General features: G+C 48.1%; 1 protein-coding gene and 1 long non-coding RNA gene across 2 annotated transcripts in view; one reads left to right on the plus strand and one right to left on the minus strand.

Annotated features, from left to right (window-relative positions):
- KIAA1671 (KIAA1671 ortholog) overlaps nt 1–22,916 on the plus strand; it is a 252,820-nt gene that overhangs the window by 49,141 nt on the left and 180,763 nt on the right. The window lies entirely within an intron of this gene.
- Nucleotides 5,734–13,547, minus strand: LOC116535565. The gene is made up of 3 exons (XR_004262255.1): nt 13,183–13,547; nt 10,288–10,392; nt 5,734–5,905 (listed from the first exon to the last, which is right to left on the minus strand). It is a non-coding gene; the product is annotated as an uncharacterized LOC116535565 (long non-coding RNA).

A 22,916-nucleotide genomic window follows, 5' to 3' on the forward strand; every position in this document is an offset into this window, starting at 1 on the left:
TGCTACTTTCCTTCATGCTACTCCAGCTGTGCAATCAGAAATTTCTATTCCTTCCATGCCCAAAGCGCTTCTCTGACACTAGACCTCATGGCTTTCCCTTGGCTGGCTCCCTCTCACTGTAGGTCATGCAGCTGAAATGTCACCTCCTCCAGGAAGCCTTCCTGATCGCCCAATCCGTGCAGCCCAGCTGTGATTCACGTCACAGACCCGGTTCTCTTCACCTCCCTTGTCACATGCTACCATCTTCGTCTTGGCGCGTGGCTTATGCACTGCCTGTCTTTTCCACCCTCCACCCACTAAACTCCATGCAAACAGGAAATGTTGAGTTTATCCGTATCTATCACCAAACGTGGGGGATGGCACATACTAGGTCAGTACATCTTTTGGATACATTGGTAAAAGAGCAGCTTTTTAAAATTCAGCAAGTGCAAGTGTTAGAACCTCATCATCTTGGTAGTCAATGGTTTGCTGACACATTTCAAAACGGGGTGCGTCTCCCCACTGCCACTGTACCTTAGGAGAGAACTTGTATTCCAAGCCAGTCCTTCCATTGTGAGTCAGAGATTCTAGGAAAGAGGAGGGTCATAGGTTGGGTTTCCCCAGAAGCAGAGCCTAAGTCAAGAGTGCAAAGGCAAGCAATGTATTTGGGTGGCAGTGTACCTTTAGGGTGAGATGAGGAGCAGGTTCCCTTGCGGGGCAGCTGGGGCTTAGCTGTGCTGGGGACCTCTGGGGGCCTATAGAACATGCCATTAAATTGTCCGACCTGAGTGCTAGGGAGCTGGGCTATTTATCCCCCAGCCGCAGAAAGTTATCCACCAGTGCTGAGAGGATTTGGGTGGAGTCCAGCAGTATTTGCTGTGACAGCGCCGGCCCTTCCCAGGCACCCCGTGGTGCCTGGGGTGCCACACCTCTGATGAGGACCTGGCTGACTCCAGCAGGAAGAGAGTTACCGTGGCTCAGGTGAACCAGCGCATGAGGTCAGAGGCTCTGACAAGGGAGTGGCTTCCCTGTTCCTGCTTCTGCCTGAGATCCAGGGCTGTCTGCAGAAAGGTGCCTCTTTGGGCATATGAGGATCTCTGGGGCCAGAGAGGTCGTTTTCTTCGGGTCTCCTTTTAAGGATGAGTTGTATCATCACCAGAGCTGTTGTGTACTGAGCACCTGCTGTATACATTCTCCAGGCCTCTTTGCTTCCTTGTGTCCTTTGGGATGGAGTTGGTGGGGGGGTCCACTCTATCCCCTTGGGATGGGGGACAAACCGTGTCCCTCTTTATACTTTCCAGCCACTTTCCTGCATTTGTGCAGAAGCTATGCAGCCTACCTCTGCAGGCTCCTTCCTTACCCCAGTCTCTGTTGTATGTAAGGTGCTTTTTTGGCAGGGGACAGGGTCTCACTCTGCTGCCCAGGCTGGAGTGCAGTGGTACAGTCATGGCTCACTGCAGCCGCACGCTCCCTGTCTCAAGCGATCCTCCCACCTCCGCCTCCCTGGTAGTTGGGACGACAGGCAGGTGCCACCAGGACCAGCTAATCGTTCCTGTATTCTGTGTAGAGACAGGGTTTAACCGTGTTGCCCAGGCTGGCCTCCAGATCCTGAGGTCAAACAGTCCACTGCCTTGACCTCCCATAGTGCCGGGATTATAGGCATGAGCCACCGTGCCCAACTCCAGTCTCTTTAAATAATGAATAATAATAGTGTTGTGAGGACAGTGCTGATGGAGGTGTTGACCGTTATGCGATCTCATTTAATCTTCACAAAAGCATGTGAAATACCCACCCTTCCTTTTTCTTTTGACGGAATCCCACTCTGTCTCCAAGATCTTGGCTCACTGCAACCTCCGCTTCCGGGGTTCAAGCGATTCTTCTGCCTCTGCCTCCCAAGTAGCTGGGACTACAGGCACCTGCCACCCACCCGGCTCATTTTTGTGTGTGTGTATTTTTAGTAGAAGCAAGGTTTCACCGTGTTAGCCAGGATGGTCTCGATCTCCTGACCTTGTGACCCGCCCGCCTCAGCCTCCCAAAGTGCTGGGATTACAAGCGTGAGCCACCATGCCCATCTGCTTCCATTTTATGGATGAGGAAGCTGAGGCTCAGAGAGGTCGAGTGAGTTGCCCAAGGTCACACAGCTAGTACAGGTGGAGACAGCTGTCTCCGGAAGTCCCTGTTCTGAATGGTCGTATGGAGGGACACAGACAGAGGAGACTTGGGGCCCCCAGCTGCCACTCCTACATGTCACGCGCTGACCGCAGTGTCCTCTGAACCCCTAACTGGTGATTATGCTGGGTAAAATTGGGATCTGGGAGAAGTGAAGGCAGGTGGTGTTTACTGAATTTAGGAGATTGTAGAGTGTTTTTCTCAAACAAGGCCAGGTAAGTCATCTTCAGGGGAGGAGCCCACAAGGACTCATTTGGGAACCGATCCCTGTGTGTGCAGGTCGCTATGCTAAGAGCTGGTGACAGGGCAGGCTGACTCAGTGGAAGGCTCCCTCTCGGACTCAAAGGCACATTTTAGAGCTTCATTGCTGAAGGCTGAAAAGCACAGCGTAGGTCCTTCTGGGTATCTTACAGAGATGAACGTAAAGGGCACTGCGAACCAGCAAGTAGACCCTCCCCACATGTGCACACGTGCACCTTGTGGATTACATGTCCCCTTACAGCCTGGCCCCTGGGTTGGCCACTGGAATTGCCATTCCTTTTTAGACTTAGATTTGGGAGGCAGGGTGTCAGCCTGGAGTGGGGGTGAGTACATGAAAGCCTTAAGTTCTGTCCTATGTTGAGTTCCCTAGAAGGAGAGCTGGAGACAGGAATTCTATGAAAGTGATTGATTTAGCTGGGCACGGTGGCTCACACCTGTAATCCCAGCACTTCAGGAGGCTAAGATGGTTGGATCACGAGGCTAGGAGTTCGAGACAAGCCTGACCATTACGATGAAACCCTGTCTGTACTAAATCTACAAAAATTAGCCAGGCATGGTGGCACTTGCCAGTAATCCCAACTACTCAGGAGACTGAGGCAGGAGAATCGCTTGAACCCAGGAGGCGGAGGTTGCAGTGAACAGAGATCTCACCACTGCACTCCAGCCTGGGCGACAGAGCGAGACTAAAAAAAAAAAAAAAAAAGTAATTGATTGGAGCTGTGACTCATGAATCCCCGAGAGAGGGAGGCGGGGTAGGGCAGGGGAGGGGACGTTTGGCTTGGGCAGCCCAATCCCCTGATTGGCACTCTGAAGCCACAGAGTAAGTCCTGCCTTGGGGCAAGGGTAAGTAGCTCCTTGTGTCCCTTGAAAGCCAGTCATTGGCTGTGGGAAGAGGGATTTACCAGGAGGGGTGGAGATTGTGGGCCAGCTTGTTGGAGGACATCCCTGCTGGAAAAGGGTGTAACCATGAACTGTGAGCAGAAAACCTTCAAAGCAGCTGGGGGATGGGTACAGCAGCAGGAAAGGGGATTTGGGGGAGGGGCAGATCCAACAGCATCTCCCTTACGTTGCAGTGCTGGATTCATCCCTCATTGGCTGTGTGACCTCAGGCCAGCCTCTCAGGGTCCGAATTTTACCTTCTGTACGCCAGGGTCCTGCAGAGAGCCACTATGGGCTCTACCCCATTCTTACCCTCCATGCAGTGACTTACTGATATACTTCAGCAGATGTTTATTATGTACCTAACACATGTCAGGTACCTTGCAAGGCTCTACACAACCGAAACAGACATATCAGCAGGCATAACACAGTGGGGTTGGTGTCACAAAGAAACAGAGAGTTATGGTTACCAAAGTCTACCTGGGCTGGTGGCAGGGGTCTGGGAAGGCTTCCTGGAAGAAGAGGTATCTAATTAGGGACCCATGCGCATTAGCAGTCGTTGGTACTGATGTCGCTCAGGAAAAAGAGAAGGCGACTGGCCGCTTTCTGTGGGTCTCTTTCCCATCCCAGGATGGAATTCTTCCAGATCTTGACTTCTCCCATGTCTTGCTTGAGAGAGGAAATTGCTGGTATGAAAAACAGTCACAACGAAACTGACTGCGATGTCTGGGATGATAAACTAGGAGCTGGGAGGGAAAGGGTGCTGGTGGGGGTTGTCGGTGTTGAGAATCATGGCTTGTGGGAGACAGAGCGTGAGTCTGGTGGCGCTGGTGCCGATGGTGGGGTAGGAGATGAGGTCTCAGTGGTGGACCAGCGCACATAACCCAAGGCCGTGGTGAGGCGTGTGGACTTCATTTTGTGAGCACCTGGAAGCCACGGGAAGTTGTGGGTTGGCCTTAAGCATAATGTACATACAGGAAGGTATACACATTTACATATGTATACAACATGTAATCACCCATAATGTACATACAGGAAGGTACACACATTTTAGATGTCAACGAGACACACGTTTACATGTTAACATCTGTATACAACATGTAATCACCCATATCAAGATACAGAACATTCCCAGGTCCCCAGAGAGGGTCTTTATACCCCTTCCTAGTCACAGTCCCCAAAGGTAATTGCTGTTCTACCTTCTGTCACCCTACCTCATAAAAATTTTGCCTGAATTTCATATACATGTCATTTTACAGAACACTTTAGAATCCTGCTTGTTTTGCAAACCTTAATGCCTGTGGTATTTATCCATGTTTTCCCCTTATTTGTTTTAAATTTTTTTATTTTTTTGAGATGGACTCTCACTGTCGCCAGGCTGGAGTGCAGTGGCATGATCTCGGCTCACTGCAACCTCCACCTTCTGGGTTCAAGTGATTCTCTTGCCTCAGCCTCCTGAGTAGCTGGGAGTACAGGTGTGAGCCACCACACCCAGCTAATTTTTGTATTTTTAGTAAAGATGGGGTTTCATCCTGTTGACCGGGATAGTCTTGATCTTTTGACCTCATGATCTGCCCACCTTGTCCTCCCAAAGTGCTGGGATTACAGGCGTGAGCCTGGCCTATCCGTGTTTTTTTCTTCTTGCCGTACAAATATTTTTTACTTACAATGGGGATACATCCTGATAAACCCATCATTAGTCAAAAATACTGTAATTCAAAGTTGCATTTAGGTTAGGTGTGGTGGCACATGCTTGTAATCTGAGCACTTTGTGGGGCTGAGGCAGAAGGATGGCCTGGGCCCAGGAGTTTTAGACTAGCCTGAGCAACATGGTGAAAACTATCTCTCCAAAAACAGAACATAAAACCCAACAACAAAAAATTAGATGGGCGCGGCAGTGTGGGCCTGTAGACCTAGCTACTTGGGAGGCTGAGGTGGGAGGATCACTTGAGCCGGGAGGGCAGGCTGCATTGAGCCATGATTGCACCAGTGCACTCCAGCCTGGGTGACAAAGTAAGACCCTGTCTCAAAAACAAAAGAAATTGGCTGGGTGCAGCGGTTCATGCTTCCCAGCACTTTGGGAGGTCGAGGCAGGTAGATCATGAGGTCAGGAGATCGAGACCATACTGGCCAATGTGGTGAAACGCTGTCTCTACTAAAAATACAAAAAATTAGCTAGGTGTGCTGAGACGTGCCTGTAACCCCAACCACTTGGGAGGCTGAGGCAGGAGAACCGTTTGAACACGGGAGACGGAGATTGCAGTGAGCTGAGATCGTGCCACGGCACTCCAGCCTGGCGACAGAGCAAAACCCTGGTGACAGAGCATCAAAACAAACAAAAACAAAAGGAATTGCATTGAATACTCTGATAAATGTATCACTTATTGTAAAGTTTAAAAACTGTAAATGGAACCATCACAAATGAAACCATCCTATGTTGGAGACTATTTTTGCAGTTTGTGTATTGCTGTATTGTATGCTATTAGGTGAATATGCCACAATTTATGTATCAAGTGTAGTGCTGATGGACATCTGATGGTTTCCAGGTTCTGACTATTGAGGAGGAAGCTATTGCAAACATTTACATATAAGTCTTTCATTTCCATTGAGTAGATACCTAGGAGTAGAATTGCCAGGTCTTAAGTTAGGAGTAGAGATTCAGCTTTTTTTTTTTTTTTTTTTAAGACGGAGTCTCTCTCTGTCGCCCAGGCTGGAATGCAGCGGTGCTCTCTCAACTCACTGCAACCTCTGCTTCCTGGGTTCAAGCGATTCTCCTGCCTCAGCCTCCCGAGTAGCTGGGATTACAGGTGCGTGCCATCACGCTTGGCTAATTTTTGTATTTTTAGTAGAGACGGGGTTTCACCATCTTTGTCAGGCTGGTCTCAAACTCCTGACCTCGTGATCCACCTGCCTCAGCCTCCCAAAGTGCTGGGATTACAGGCATAAGCTACCACACCCAGCCAAGATTCAGCTTTAATTGTCCTGCCAGTCTTCCAAAATGTTCGTGCCAACTTGAAAGCAGCTTTAGTTCCACATTCTTGTCACCACTTGGTAATGCCAGTCTGTAATTTTAGCCATTGTGGAAGATGTGGAGTAGTATAGTATTTTATAATCTATATAGTGTATAGTGCACACACACACACACACACACACACACACACACACACACAGAGAACGCACGCACATTAGGGTCTTGCTGTGTCACCCAGGCTGGAGTGCACTGGCGCAATCATGGCTTACTGCAGGCTTGACCTTCTGGGTTCAATCCACCCACCTCAGCCTCCTGGGTCGCTGAGACTACAAGCATGCACCACTATGCCTGGCTAACTTTTTAATTTTTTGCAAAGACAGGGTCTCACCATATTGCTTAGAATCGTCTCAAACTCCTGGCTCAAGTGATCCGCCCTCCTCAGCCTCCCAAAGTGCTGGGATTGTAGGCATGAGCCACTGCACCTGGCCTTGAGTAGTGTGGTATCTCAACTGTATTTGCTTTGTTTTTTTAATGTAGCTTTTGTGTTGTGTTGTTTTGTTTGAGACAATTCTGGCCCAGGCTGGAGTGCAGTGGCACAATCTTGGCTTACTGCAACCTCTGCCTCCCGGGTTCAAGTGATTTTCATGCCTCAGCCTACCAAGTAGCTGGGATTACAGGTGCACGGCACTATGCCTGGATAATTTTTGTACATTTAGTAAAGCTGAGGTTTCACCATGTTGGCCAGCCTGGTCTGGAACTCCTGGCCTCAAGTGATCTGCCTGCCTTGGCCTCCCGAAGTGCTGGGATTACAGGCATGAGCCCCACCGCACCTGGTCTTTTATTTTTATTTATTTATTTTTTTGAGTAGAGGCAGGTTCTTGCCCTGTTTCCCGGGCTGGTCATGAACTGGCCTCACGCAATTCTCCTGCCTTGGCATACCAAAGTTTTGTGATTATAGGCATGAGCCACTGCCCTAACCCTCATTGTATTTTGTGTTTTTCCAATGACCAATGAAGTTGAGCTTCTTTTTCTTTTTCTTTTTTTTTTGAGACGGAGTTTCGCTCTTGTTACCCAGGCTGGAGTGCAATGGCGCGATCTCGGCTCACCGCAACCTCCGCCTCCCGGGTTCAGGCAATTCTCCTGCCTCAGCCTCCCGAGTAGCTGGGATTACAGGCACACGCCTCCATGTCCAGCTAATTTTTTGTATTTTTAGTAGAGATGGGGTTTCACCATGTTGACCAGCATGGTCTCGATCTCTTGACCTCGTGGTCCACCTGCCTCGGCCTCCCAAAGTGCTGGGATTACAGGCATGAGCCACCGCGCCTGGCCTGAGCTTCTTTTTCATGTGCTTATTGGTCACGTGGAGATTTTTTTTCTCTCTCTTTCTCTCTCTTTCTGTGTGTGTGTGTGTGTGTGTGTGTGTGTGTGTGCGTGTGTGTAGTGCCCATTTGAGTCTTTTGTGCTTAAAAGAAAAAAAACTGAATTGTCTTTTTTTCTTACTGACTTGTAGTTCTTTATATTTCTGAATAGAGTGCTTTGTGAAATATGTATGTATGTGTATGTAGGTGTGTATATACATGTATATACATGTATGTGTGTGTACATATATGTATCTATGTCTATGTATTTATATATACTTTTTTTTTTTTTTGAGATGGAGTCTCACTCTCGCCCAGGCTAGAGTGCAGTGGTGCCATCTCAGCTCACCACAACCTCTGCCTCCGATGTTCAAGCAATTCTTCTGCCTCAGCCTCCCAAGTAGCTGGGACTACAGGCGTGTGCCACTATGCCCGGCTAGTTTTTTTTTTTTGTATTTTTAGTAAAGACGGGGTTTCACCATGTTAGCCAGGATGGTCTCGATCTCTTGACCTTGTGATCTGCTCGCCTCGGCCTCCCAAAGTACTGGGATTACAGGCGTGAGCCACCGCACCCGGCATATATACGTATTTTTAATCCCAGTCTGTGACTTGGTTATGTCATTCTTCATGATGTCTTCTAATGAACAGAAGTTTTACTTAAGATCAATCTATTCCGTGTTTTCCTGTAGAAATGTTGTGAAGATTTTCACTGAAAAATTTTTGTGTAGGGGATGAAATGTTTGCAGTCGCATTTTGGAAAGTTGATGCCTGCCCCAGTGAGGATGTGGCCATGAGGGAGGCTGATGGAGTCCTCCAAGCAGGAGAAGGTGGTGGTCTGGACTGGGGCGAGGGGAGATTGGCCCAGGGAGTAGACGGAGGGAAGTGGAGGATGTGGAGAGGTATTCAGAGGCAGACTGATAGGATTAGAGTGGGGCATGATCTCTTAGAATCCTTCAGGGCACTTTCTATTTTAAAAAATGCTAACTCATGAGTCCCTGGAGCAGACCATCCTGCCAGGCCTGCCCAGCCTGTCTCCCACACCTGGCAGGCCTGAGCGGCTGTTGGTTTTCACACCTGCTGTGTGGTCCTGTTGGCCCGTAACACAGGATTCCTGTAGCTGGGAAAACCTGCATTTATAGCATCCTTGGACTAAAGCAATTTTTACATTATGTAAATAAGTATATATTTTTATGTTATATAAATATACAATATAAAATCTATAATCATATATAAGTGTATGCATTTATATACATATACAGACATACATACAGATATATACACACACATATTGCATCATGAATCAGGAACTCTAAGTTCTAGTGGTAATTCTGACTGGCAAGTGTCCCACCTCTGGTTAGGAAAAACACTTCTCTCTCCTATTTCCCATTGTCCTGCCCTAAAAAAACAGGCAGACTTGCCTTATTTTTGGAGTTAGCATTTGTCATGGAGGTGCTATGGTTTAATGGTCCAGGAAGAAAACCACTTTGGAGTTTTTGCTCCTGGTAACCATTGGTAACCAGTGGTTAGGGGAAGCTAAGCGTGTTCAGCTGTTTTAGGTGGGGCTCCCCCAGAAGCAGGCCCAGAGACAAGGATGGAAACATGAATAGCTTTTTGGGGAGCTGACCCCAGCAGCATTGTTGCACGAGAGTGGAAAGTGAGACAGGGAAACTAAGAGGCCGTATGGGGTGTGTGATGTAAATCAGACACCTCAGGCGTCTTCCCCAGAGGCGGGAGGGAGCTGGGGTGTTGATATGCCAACTTCCTTCGTCTTTGGTGGAGGGCTGCTCTGGGGCATTCATTGGTTCCATTTATGTCCTGAGCTGCTCCCACGGCCAAAAACCAAGCCTATAGCTAGAAAAACGGCAGATGTCCCCGGACCATCTTCTGCTTCTAGAAGTAAAGACCGCAATGTTCTTAGCTTACCATCTGCATCTAGAGGTGAACGCTGAGGGCAAAGGGCTGGGCACCAGTGGTGGCTGCTGAACCCTCCTTGAGAAACATTTGGATGCTGTGACATTTGTATATTTGGAAATTTAGTCCGTTGAACTTTATGTTTTAACTTCATGGTCTTTTTTTTTTTTTTAGACAAGGTCTCACTCTGTAACCCAGGCTGGAGTACAGTGAGGCCATCTCAGCTCACTGCAACTGCCCCTTCTGGGGATCAAGTGATTCTCCAGCCTCAGCCTCCCAAGCAGCTGGGACTGCAGGCACAAGCCTCCCACACCCAGCTAATTTTTGTAGAGATGGGGTTTTGCCATGTTGCCCAGGGTGGTCTCGAACTCCTGAGCTCAAAGTGATTCACCCGCCTCGGCCTCCCAAAGTGCTGGGGTTACAGGCCTGAGCCAGTGTGCCCGGCCTCTTTGGCATTTTTTAAAAAAACTTTCTTTTCCCTTCTTACTACAAACACATTCATTTATCAGAAGGCAACACAGCAAAGGAATCAAGAGAGCGGGCTTCATGGTCTTAGTGTCTCTGAGCCTCAATTTCCCCATCCGTAAGATGGGAGTAAAATACCACCTGCCTCCGAGGTTGCTGGGATAAATCATTTTTTTGTCTGTGAAGCATTTCACATAGAAACTGGCTACACATCCAAATACAAATACTTCTCTTGTTACCGTTACATAAAACTTATAACTACACAAAAAAGATTAAAATCAGCCATAGCCTTACCTTTTTTCACTTGGAGATAATTTTTGTAAACATTTTCACACGTGTTCCTGTAAGTCTTTCTCTCAGCATCCATACATTCAAATTTATATACCCATCCTTCTGCCTCTATATAAAATGGAAAATAGGATTTTTTTTTTGAGACAGGGTTTCACTCTGTTGTTCAAGCTGTTTTGCAGTGGTTTTATTGTAGATCACTGTAGCCTTGAACTCCTGGGCTCCAGTGATCCTCCCACCTGAGCTTCATGAGTAGCTGGGTCTGCAGGTGCACACCAGCACGCCAGGCTAATTGTTGTGTTTTTTGTAGAGATGGTGGGGGGGGTCTCCCTATGTTGCCCAAGCTGGTCTTGAACTCCTGGCCTTAAGTGAGGCCTTGGCCTCCGGAAGCACTGGGATGACAGGTATGAGCCACCATGCCCAAAAATGGGCTTTTCCTGTTCATATTGTACCTCTAAATGTGTTAAATTTAACTGTTATTTATTTGGCTAGCTAATACGTTCGATTCAGAGTGAAAAGATGCCAAAGTGTGGACACTAAAAATTCTCTCTACCATCCCTGTTCCTCCATCTGCCCACTTCCCTGCCCTTCAGGAAACACACTTAAAACTTAGTTTTAATTTATTTTACTTCCCCCCAAACTCTTTGTAACTGCTTTTAGCTGAAAGCGTAGAAGATTTGATTGTACTCATTATGACTCATTAACTGTCAATCTGTGTATCCTGAATGAATTCCATACAGGTGACAAAGGTTACCTTAGAAATTGAAAGGTTGGCCGGGCACCGTGACTCACCCCTGTCATCCCAGCACTTTGGGAGGCCTAGGCGGGCAGATCACCTGAGGTTGGAAGTTTGAGACCAGCCTGACCAACATGGAGAAACCCCATCTCTACTAAAAAAAATTAGCTGGGCTTGGTGGCGCGTGCCTGTGATCTCAGCTACTTGGGAGGCTGAGGCAGGAGAATTGCTTGAACCCAGGAGGCAGAGGTTGCAGTGGAGATAGAGATTTTCCTAGTTCCTGTATGTTGGTTAACAAGGGAGATGGATTTGGGGGTGGAGGGGGCCATGGTGGATCATGCAAACTCACTGCACTCCCCAGTCTAAACCACAAGGGCTCTGTTCGTGTAATAATAACTCACTTGATTCCTTGGATCCTTTGCTAAGCAGAGCCCTTCATTAACCCAAGACCTCTACTTTACATATTTCGTCCTAGTGCGTCCAGCATTTAAGGCAGAGGGACAAAGATGTCAAAATAAACTCTTCTCAGTGGTGCCAGAGGTCATACATAGCTCCTTCCAGTGGGGAGGCGGGGTGGGCGGGGTAATTCGTGGTTAAATTAAATAAGGTGGCCGGGCGTGGTGGCGTGTGCCTGTAGTCCCAGCACCTTGGGAGGCTGAGCTGGGCGGATCACAAGGTCAAGAGATCAAGACCATCCTGGCCAACATGGTAAAACCCCGTCTCTACTAAAAACACAAAAATTAGCTGGGCGTGGTGGCGTGTGCCTGTAGTCCCAGCTACTTGGGAGGCTGAGGCAGGAGAATTGCTTGAAACTGGGAGGCGGAGGTTGCAGTGAGCCAAGATCCTGCCACTGCACTCCAGCCTGGCATCTGGCAACAGAGCAAGACTCTGTCTCAAATTAAAAAAAAAAAAAAAATGAAATAAGGTTGGGTCTGGGGTTGGACCATCAGCCCCGTGTCTTCCTGTGTTGAGAAGGCAGAGAATGCAGCTTAGAAGATCTAAGTTTTGAGTGCCAGCTCTGCCTTTTCCCACCCAAGTGACTTCCTCTCTCTGAGCCTCAGTTTCACATCTGTACAATGGGGTTCTACAGTGCTGTCCGGGAGAACTTTGCATGCTCTCCGGTGGGGTACCTAGCCTCGTGTGCCTGTGGCGTGCTTGAAATGACACCTGTGCAACTGGAGCACTGAACTGCCAATTTTAAGAGTTTCTTTTCTTTTTTTGAGATGAGGTTTCACTCTTGTTGTCCAGGCTGAAGTGCAATGGCAGGATCTCAGCTCACCGCAACCTCTGCCCGCCGCCCCCCGCCTCCGGTTCAAGTGATTCTCCTGCCTCAGCCTCTGGAGTAGCTGGGACTATAGGCGTGCGCTACCATGCCCAACTAATTTTTGTACTTTGGTAGAGATGGGGTTTCACCATGTTGACCAGGATGGTCTCAGTCTCTTGACCTCGTGATTCGCCTGCCTCGGCCTCCCAAAATGCTGGGATTACAGATGTGAGCCACCACGTCCACCCTTTTATTAAAAATTTTATTTTATTTTTATTTTTATTTATTTATTTCTTTATTTGTTTATTCATTTTTCCTGAGGCACAGTGTCCCTCTGTCACCCAGGCTGGATGGAGTGCAATGGCATGATCTTGGCTCACTGCAAACTCCGCCTCCCAGGTTCAAGTGATTCTCCTGCCTCAGCCTCCCAAGTAGCTGGGACTGCAGGTGTCTGCCACCATGCCTGGCTAGTTTTTTGTATTTTTACTAGAGATAGGGTTTCACCATGTTGGCCAGACTGGTCTCAAACTCCTGACCTCAGGTGATCCACACACCTCGACCTCTCAGTGCTGGGATTACAGGCGTGAGCCACTGCGCCTGGCCTTTATGTCATTTTAAATGAACTGATACTTAAATTTTAGTAACTATATGGGAAGTACAGTACCAGGACCTACCTCCCAGGATTTGATGCTGTTAAATGCTTAACAATTAGCAATGGGAGCATTGAGGAAAGAACTTCATGAGCTGTGGGCTTCAGGGTTATTCAGGTGGCCATTCGGCTCAATACTGCCTCCTTCGGGAAGCCCTCCCCTTGTATCCCCAGCCAAGTTAAGCTCTGCACGAGTTTCCTATGGTGCTGTAACAGATTCTTACAATTTAGTAGTTTAAACAAATTTCTTACTTTACAGCTGTGGCGATCGAAATGAGTGTGTCCCTTCCGAGGCTCTTGGGGATAATCCAATCCTTGCCTTTTCTGGCTTCTGGAGGCTGTGTCATTCCTTGGATTTCGGCCTCACATCACTGTTTCTGTCTTCGCATTCTCTCTGACTCTGCCTTTCTTGCCTTTCTCTTATAAGGACCCTTGTGGTGACACTGGGCTCAGGGGATCCAAGATAATCTTCCTGTCTCAAGAGCCTTAACTTAATCACATCTGCAAAGTCCCTTTTGCTATGAAGGCAGTGTATCTGTGGGTTTTGGGGATTAGGACCCAGACGTCTTTAGGAGGCATTAATTCTGTTTACTGCAATCTCTTCTTCCTGTGGGTTTCAGTCATGCCTCTGAGCCCCACACTGCCGCGGTCACCATCTGTGGCCATGCCTGCCTCCTGCACCAGACCATGCCTCAAGGACAAGGATGTTCTGCCCCCAAAACTTGCCAGAATACCTGCTCTGAGCTGGGTGGGACCTGTGGTACCCTGGAGTTAGAAGGTCTGCTAGTGTTGAGGGAGGAGGCGGGACTCGACTCTGGAGGTGGGGCTCAGACTCTGGACCAGACTGAAACAGGGAAGAGGCGAAAGCCCCTCTCCATAAGACATGTCCACGAGTGCCATGTCCGTTTATTGTTACCATAGCAACACACAGTTGTTATGGCCCCTTTCCATGGCAACTACCTGATGACCCGGAAGTTAACATTCCTTTTCCAGAAATTTCTGCATAATTTCCCCCTTGACTTGCATGTAATTAAAAGTGGGTATAAACATGACTGCAGAACTGCCTCTGAGCTGCCACTCTGGGCACACTGCCTATGGGGTAGCCCTGCTCTGCTGCTGTACCCTGCCGCTTCGAGAAGCTGCTGTTGGCCGGGCGCGGTGGCTCACGCCTGTAATCCCAGCACTTTGGGAGGCCGAGGCGGGTGGATCATCTGAGGTCAGGAGTTTGAACCAGCCTGGTCAACATGGTGAAACCCCATCTCTACTAAAATTACAAAAATTAGCCAGGCGTGGTGGCAGGTGCCTGTATCCCAGCTACTTGGGAGGCTGAGGCAGGAGAATATCTTGAACCCGGGAGGTGGAGGTTGCAGTGAGCTGGGATTGCACCACTGCACTCCAGCCTAGGAGACAGTGTGAGACTCCATCTCAAAAAAAAAAAAGAAAAAGTAACACCATTGGCTCACCAATTCTTTCCTGGGCAAAGTCAGGAACCTCCCAGGCCAAACCCCAATTTTGGGGCTTGTCTGCCCTGCCTTAGCTCACTACGTGGTTGGCCACTCTAAACCACTTTGCCTTTCCAAACCTCAATTTATCACCCTGTAAAATGGGGTTAATAATAGTATCAACCCGGGCCGGGCGCGGTGGCTCAAGCCTGTAATCCCAGCACTTTGGGAGGCCGAGGCGGGTGGACCACGAGGTCAAGAGATCGAGACCATCCTGGTCAACATGGTGAAACCCCGTCTCTACTAAAAATACAAAACATTAGCTGGTCATGGTGGCGCGTGCCTGTAATCCCAGCTACTCAGGAGGCCGAGGCAGGAGAATTGCCTGAACCCAGGAGGCGGAGGTTGCGGTGAGCCGAGATCGCGCCATTGCACTCCAGCCTGGGTAACAAGAGTGAAACTCCATCTCAAAAACATAAAAATAAAAATAATAGTATCAACCCCAGAAGGGTCATTGAGGGTATTAACAGACATGCATGTAGGGCCTTTGGTATGTCACCGGCACTGGGGTAGCCCTTAATAACACAGCAACTATTGATGCTTCGAAGATGAACAGGATGGGATTTAGATCGAGGCCACCTGCGTTCAAATCCTGGCTCCACCACATGGGCCACTGGCTACACCTCCCTTGTCCTTATTCATGAAATGGGCCTCATCATGAGACCCAGCCTCAGAGGGTGGGTTAAATGGGGAGATTCATTTAATGTGCTGTCTGGCACAAAATCAGTGTTAAATGATTTAAGGATGATAATGACTAATACCAGACTTTCCCAGGGCCCGGCACTTATAGACCTAAGGACAGCGCAGCCCAGTAAACTTGGAATGGTTCATTGAGTTCCCTTTTTGTGGTTAGGGCAAGCATGTCTCTTCAGCTAGATGGAGGCCCAGGAATGGGCCTGTTGTCATGCCCGAGGCTGGCAATGCCAGGCCCTGATGGGTTCATGGAGCCTTGGACTTCGGTGTCGGAGGAGGAGGAGCCAGATGGTTGCCTGAAGGATGTGGGAGGCTCAGAGATCCTCCTGGGGAAACAAGGAGAGGACCTGTCAGCTGTCACTTTGTCACTTTGGGTTTATTGGTATAGATGGCATGGAAACGGAAATAGGAGGGGAGGGTGCTGTGTGCTGCAGACAGAGGTGGACCCAAGACACAGCACCAGGACGTGGGCTCCGTCTCAGCCGCCCTTCAGGCTTTTCTTGCTTCCTGGCTTAAGGGGACGTTGTTTGGTGTTTGTATTTCTTGGCACCCTCCCTTCCCCAGCTTTTTTTTTTTTTTTGAGACAGAGTCTCACTCTGTCACCCAGGCTGGAGTGCAGTGGTGCAATGTCACCTCACTGCAACCTCTGCCTCTCAGTTTCAAGTGATTCTCTGTCTCAGCCTCCCAAGTAGCTGGGATTACAGGCACCTGCTACCACGATTGGCTAATTTTTTGTATTTTTAGTAGAGATGGGGTTTCGCCATGTTGGTCAGGCTGGTCTCGAACTCCTGATGTCAGGTGATCTTCCTACCTCGGCCTCCCAAAGTGCTGCAATTATACAGGTATGAGCCACCTCACCCGGGCCCCTTCCCCACTTTTAATGAAGACCTGTACAGGTGACAGACTTGTATGGATCCCAGGCCAGACTTATCCAGTTGAACAACATCCACTTAGCAAATTGTCCCTCATCACCCCCTCCCTAGCTGTGAAATGACACGATTCAACAGTGGATAAAGTCAGACTTCTGGGTTGGGTGTGGTGGCTTATGTCTGTAATCCCAGCACTTTGGGAGGCCCAGGCAGGCGGATCATGAGGTCAGGAGTTTGAGACCAGCCTGGCCAACATGGCAAAACCTTGTCTCTACTAAAAATATAAAAATTTTTATATTTTTTTTTGTGTGGTGGCACGCGCCTGTAGTCCCAACTACTCCGGAGGCTGAGGCAGGAGAATCGCTTGAACCAGGGAGGCGGAGGTTGCGGTGAGTCAAGATTGTGCCACTGCACTCCAGCCTAGGTGACAGAGTGAGATTCTGTCTTAAAAAAAAAAAAAAAAAAGGTGGATTCCCTTGAATTACTGTCTCTCCCAGATTGTTTCGTTAGAAAGCTACTGCTTCGGATCTTAAACGTTTAGACAGTTCCCCTCTTCCTACACCCCTGCAATTTCATCAACTCACAAATATATCTTCGAGTCTTCATATTCTGTTTGCACATTCATTGCGCATTTGTAGAGACCTATTATGTACCGAGCCTGCTGGTAGATGTTTTTCATGCACTATCTTCTTTAATCCTCAGATTTGAGGTAGGTGTCTTTGATCTCACTCATAAAGAAACTGGTTTTTGCGAGGTGAAGTGGCTCCGTTAAAGGTATCACAGCCACTATGTGCACAGAAGACATCTGCTCGCTGAATCCATTTGCACCAAACTCCCTGTGTCCATTAGGATTATTTTTGCCTGCATATAATAGAAACCTAAAGTAACAATGGCTTAAGTGGGTAGAGTTTATTGTTTTTCACATAAAAAATTGAGAAGAGAGCAGTTCAGAGTTATGTCAGTGGTTTAACCATAATATATCAGGTTATTTTAAATGGGCTTGTGGTCTCTTGGTCCCAAGATGGTTGCCATGACTCCACGCTTCATATCCTTGTTCCAGGTAGGAAGGAGAGGAAGTACCACAAGCTGCATCTGCCTGGATTTTTTTTTTTTTTTTGAGACAGTTTCACTCTGTTGCCAGACCGGAGTGCAGTGGCGTGATCTCAGGTCACCACAACCTCCGCCTCCTGGGTTCAAGCAATTCTCCTGCCTCAGCCTCCTGAGTAGCTGGGACTATGGGTGTCTGCCACCACACCTGGGTAAATTTGTATTTTTGGTAGAGACAAGGTTTCACCATGTTGGCCAGGCTGTTGTTAACGAGCAGCTGACTTTAGGCGATCTGTCCACCTTGGCCTCCCAAAGTGCTGGGATTATAGGCGTGGGCCACTGTGCCCAGCTCACATCTAACTTTTAATAGCAAAGCAAGGCCGGGTGTGGTGGCTCACACCTGTAATCCCAGCACTTTGGGAGGCTGAGGCGGGTGGATCACGAGGTCAAGAGATCAAGACCATCCTGGCCAAAATAGTGAAACCCCGTCTCTACTAAAATATAAAAAATTAGCTGGGCGTGGTGGCACGTGTCTGTAGTCCCAGCTGCTTGGGAGGCTGAGGCAGGAGAACTGCTTGAACCCGGGAGGCGGAGGTTGCAATGAACGTAGGTCGCGCCACTGTACTCCAGCCTGGCGCCTGGTGACAGAACGAGACGCTGCCTCAAAAAAAATAAATAAATAAATAGCAAAGCAAAAACCTCCCCAGAAGTCTTCCCCATTTTCCCTGAAGGTTTTAAATATGTTTTTTAAATCAAAATTGGGTCACATGGCCACTTTTAGCTGCAAAGGAAGCTGAAAAAAGCAAGTCTCTGGCTTGTTAGTTTTAAGGAGGGAAGCTGTCAGAGAGCGTGCATCTGTACCGTTGACGCCAATATCATGTTCTTTCCACTTTCCTGGTGATTTCCCTGTTCAGATTAAAGAAACAAAAACCCCATGAGTCACTACCGTGTCTACTTAACCCCTGTACTGTTGTGCTTTATTTTTAAACGTTTCCTTTTTTTTTTTTTTTTTGGAGACAGAGTCTCACTCTGTCGCCCAGGCTGGAGTGCTGTGGCATGACCTCAGCTCACTGCAACCTCCACCACCTCCTGGGTTCAAATAATTCTCCTGCACCCGAGTAGCTGGGACTACAGAGATGCATCACCATGCCTGGCTGATTTTTGTATTTTTAGTAGAAACGGGGTTTCACCATGTTGGCCGGGCTGGTGTCGAACCCCTGACCTCAGGTAATCCACCTGCCTCAGCCTCCCAAAGTGAAGTGCTGGGATTATAGGCGTGAGCCACTATGCCTGCCCACTTTTCCCTTTCTCAAAAGTTAAATGTATTTGTTTTAAAAGGAACCTTTCATAAACTCTATTGTAAACAGAAAACCAGCGTTGCTTGTTGTAAGTAGAAAAATAACAGTAAAAAATAAATACAATAAAAAGATCAGTTGCTACTACAGTAGCTAATGGTCTGAGCATGAGGCTGTTTTCCTCTGTTAAATTGGGAGACGAGCAGATGATGGAGATACACGTGTTAAAGTCATAGTGGCACCCAGCGGAGACTGTCTAGCAACTTCCGAAAGCTCCCATCAGGATTAGAAGGGACATCAGGCATTTGAGAGCCGTGCCTGGCTATCAGAGCCTCTTAAAGCCATCTTGTCTCCCAGGTGGCTACCTCCCGACTCTCAGGAACTCAGCCCTGTCCCACGCAGTCTATCCTGTGCCAGGCACTGAGGAGGTTCTAGGAAGGGGAACTGAGAGTAGAGGGGTTTATCCTCTGGGTGCAGGGGGATGGCGTTGGATGGGTGACGTCAATCTTGTGAGTGAGCGTCTCAGGCTTTTCCCTGTTACACGGCATTTTGATCAAGTCAATTACCCTGGAGGGTTGGAAGTCATTTTGGCCCAGGAAAGCAGCATAGGCTTCCTGGAAGAGGCCTCCTTTAAACTGCTCTGAAAGGATGGGTAGTAATCAGGCTAATGGACATTGTAGTGGGGGTAAAGGGTTGCCTATGAAGAAGGGATAGGATGAAAAAGACACTCAAGTCATTGTATTTGTTTGAGAATGTGAGACCGTGGTCAGGGTCTGTAGTATTGACTAGGTTGATTGTTTTGGTGGGGGGATGGGGATTTTGGAGGTTGCCCAAGGCAATGGACAGTGGGAACCACTGATGATTTTAGAGCTGGGGAGTGATCAGACCGTCCCAGGATTTGGAGCTTTGCACATAGGGCAGCATTTGGACCAGTGTAAGCTAATTCTTTCAGAAATCTGTTTGTGCCTGGAGGGAATTACTTCTTTATTTTTCCTGCAATGCAATATGCACATCTCAGCCTCCCTAAGGAGAGCGTGTGTTATGCTTAGATTTTTCTGAGTCAAGCATTGTGCTGCTGTGTTTTATGTTGAATTGAGCTTCAGGATTGAGTTTCCTCTGCTCCAAACACCAGTTCTGGGGCTGGGTCTTCCTTCCTGCCCCCTCTTCCTCCACCAGGCTGGACACACACAGCCGCTGGGCTGGTCCCAGACTCACTTGTCTTTGTGAACTCTTCAGATTGCCCTTGGAAACCTTCTAGTCAAGTTTATGATGATCTTGCCATAAAGCAGAGCCGGTAAAGCTCCAGGTGAGGGCAAGGCCTGGTTTATTGCTCATTAGACATCTTTATGGAGTCCGCCCCAGGGGAGGGATTGAGAACCCTGACCTCCTAAGCTTTGAGCTGAGTCACCTTAAGTGTGATTCTGCATATATCCAAAGTTCCAGAAGTAGTGTGCCCCCTTTGAACAGAATAGCCCACTTCTAGGCAAACTTTCACTTGGGAAAATAATCGTATGCGGATGTTCGTTGCAATGTTGGTTTTAAAGTTCACTGATTGGCACGTTGACTATTAAGGATCCAGCGGTCGGGGATCGGTTATCTAATATTCATATAATGGAATATGATGAAGGCTGTAGAAACTGCTATATAGGGTATAAAGCTATTGTCCTGAAAGACGGTCATGACAAAAAACAAGCTTGTCAATAGGGCACATGATCTAATTCCATTTTATTTATTATTATTATTTTTTGAGACGGAGTCTCGCTCTGTCACACAGGCTGGAGTGCAGTGGCACAATCTCCGCCCTCCGTAGCCTCCACCTACCGGGTTCAAGCGATTCTCCTGCCTCAGCCTCCAGAGTAGCTGGGACCACATCCAGCTAATTTTTTTGTATTTTTAGTAGAGATAGGGTTTCACTATGCTATTGAGGATGGTCTCGATCTCCTGACCTCGTGATATGCCCACCTCAGCCTCCCAAAGTGCTTGGGATTATAAGAGTGAGCCACCACGCCTGGCCTGATTCCATTTAAATTTTGACCACGTGTTCCTGTTTTTATTGGACATGTCAATGTTGTACATCAGAATAGTGGGATTTAGGAAGTTTTTCTTTTTTTTTTTGAGATGGAGTCTGGCTCTGTCACCCAGGCTAGAGTGCGGTGGCGCGATCTCAGCTCACTGCAACCTCCACCTCCCAGGTTGAAGCAGTTCTCTTCCCTCAACCTCCCAAGTAGCTGGGATTACAGGCGCCCACCACCATGCCCAGCTAACTTTTGTATTTTTAGTAGAGACGGGGTTTCACTGTGTTGGCCTGGCTGGTCTTGAACTCTTGATCTTGTGATCCACCCGCCTTGGTCTCCCAAAGTGCTGGGATTACGCATGAGCCACCACGCCTGGCCCTAATTTTTTCTTTTTTTAAGTAAGGACAGGATCTTACTCTGTCACCCAGGCCGGAGTGCAATGGTGCAGTCATAGGTCACTGCGGTCTCAACTTCATGGGCTCCAGCAATTCTCCACCTCAGCCTCCCAAAGTGCTGGGACTGTAAGCATACACCACCACGCCCAGCAAATTATTTTATCTTTCTTTCATAATGGATCTTGCTATGTTGACCAGACTGCTTTCTAACTCCTGGCCTCAAGCTATTCTCCCGCCTCAGCCTTCGAAAGTGTTGGGATCACAGGTGTGAGCCACCCTACCTGGCCGGATTAAGGATTATTAAAAACACTTTTGCTCGTGCTGGGCACGGTGGTGGCTCCCGTCTGTAATCCCAGCACTTTGGGAGGCCGAGGCGGGTGGATCACAAGGTCAGGAGATCGAGACCATCCTGGCCAACATGGTGAAACCCTGTCTCTACTAAAATACAAAAAATTAGCTGGACATGGTGGCGCGTGCCTGTAATCCCAGCTAACTGGGAGGCTGAGGCAGGAGAATTGCCTGAACCTGGAGGGGAGGTTGCGGTGAGCCATGATCGTGTCACTGCAACAGGCGTGTGCCACCACGACCTCACGACCTGACCAGCCTGGGAACAGAGCAAGACTCTGTTTCAAAAAAATAACAAAAAACACAAAACGCTTTTGCTCGTGTGTATATCTGATTTTTTTTTGTCATTTTCATGTGGAACATCTGAAGAAGTCTAGTGGTGGGGTAAGTCCGAGCCAAGAGCTTTGGGTATTTGAAAGAGGACATCCTACTCTTGGGGGAAGTCCAGTCTCAGGAGACTAAGATCTCCCCAATCTACAGCAGGGGTCAGCAGATTTTGTCTGTAAAGAGCTACAGTAAATATTTTAGGTTTTCTGGTCCTTATGGCCCCAACTCTGTCACTAAGTCAGAGCCTTGGATAAAGGCTCTTGATTGAAGGAAGCCATTGATAGTCTGGGCAACATAGTGAAAGCCTTTGTCTACAAAAAATTTAAAAAATGAGCAGGTCAGCCAGGTAGGATGGCTCACACCTATAATCCCAGCACTTTGGGAGGCCGAGGCAGGCGGATCACAAGGTTAGGAGTTTGAGACCAGCCTGGGCAACACAGTAAAACCCCATCTCTACTAAAATACAAAAAATTAGCTGAGTGTGGTGGCATACACCTGTAATCCCAGCTACTCAGGAGGCTGAGGTGGAGAATCACTTGAACCCGGGAGGTGGAGGTTGCAATGAGCCGATTGTGCCACTGCACTCCAGCCTGGGCGACCGAGTGAGACTTTGTCTCCAAAAAAAAAAACAACAAAAAAAACCTAGCAGGTCATGGTGGGGTATGCCTGTAGTCCCAGCTAGTTAGGAGGCTGAGGTGGGAAGATTGCTTGAGCCCAGGAGATTGATGCTGCAGTGAGCTCAGATAGTGCCTGGGACACAGAGCACCTTGTCTCTTAAAAAAAGAAGAAAAATAAGAAGCCATAGATAATATATAAATAAATGGCTGTTTCTGTGTTCCAATAAAACTTTATTTGCAAAAACAGGCAGTGGGCTAGTTTGGCCTGTGGACTCTAGTTTGCCAATTTCTGATCTAGAGGAAAACAAGGCGGAAGGGGGTGGCGGGAAGCAGCTTAATTAATGGTTTCAGTGAATGGTCAGCCAGTCCAAAAATAACACAAATTGTAGGAAGGAACAGGCCAATGAAAACTGAAAAGACGGATGTTTAAGCAGAGAGGTAAAAATAAGTTGTAACATTGTTCCTCCAGATCAGCAGTTGCACCTGGACAAGGGGCCTGGGAGAGGCAGTTTGGATTATGCTTTAGAGGGTCTAAATGGCAAATCATATTAAAGGCTCTGGCAAGTCCTGCTGCAAAGACGCCTGTTGACCATTGTTGAACCCAGCATTTTCCACAATTTTTTTTTTTTTTAAAGAGGCGGGGTTTCTCCGTTTTGGTCAGATTGGTCACAAACTCCCGACCTCAGGTGAGCCGCCCACCTCGGCCTGCCAAAGTGCTGGGATTACTGGCATGACCCACCTTGCCCTGCCCACAGTCTTATATCACAGAATACTTTTGTGGGTGTGAGTGTGCCCTGTGCACATCCCATGGTCCAGGGGAAGTTTGGGGAAAGCCATCTCAAGCTGTTCCCCTGAATTCCAGAGTCAGAAATGCCAGATGT

Source organism: Sapajus apella, unplaced genomic scaffold (genome assembly GCF_009761245.1).
Source record: "Sapajus apella isolate SASKATOON/1434 unplaced genomic scaffold, GSC_monkey_1.0 scaffold95, whole genome shotgun sequence".
Classification (NCBI taxonomy): domain Eukaryota; kingdom Metazoa; phylum Chordata; class Mammalia; order Primates; family Cebidae; genus Sapajus; species Sapajus apella.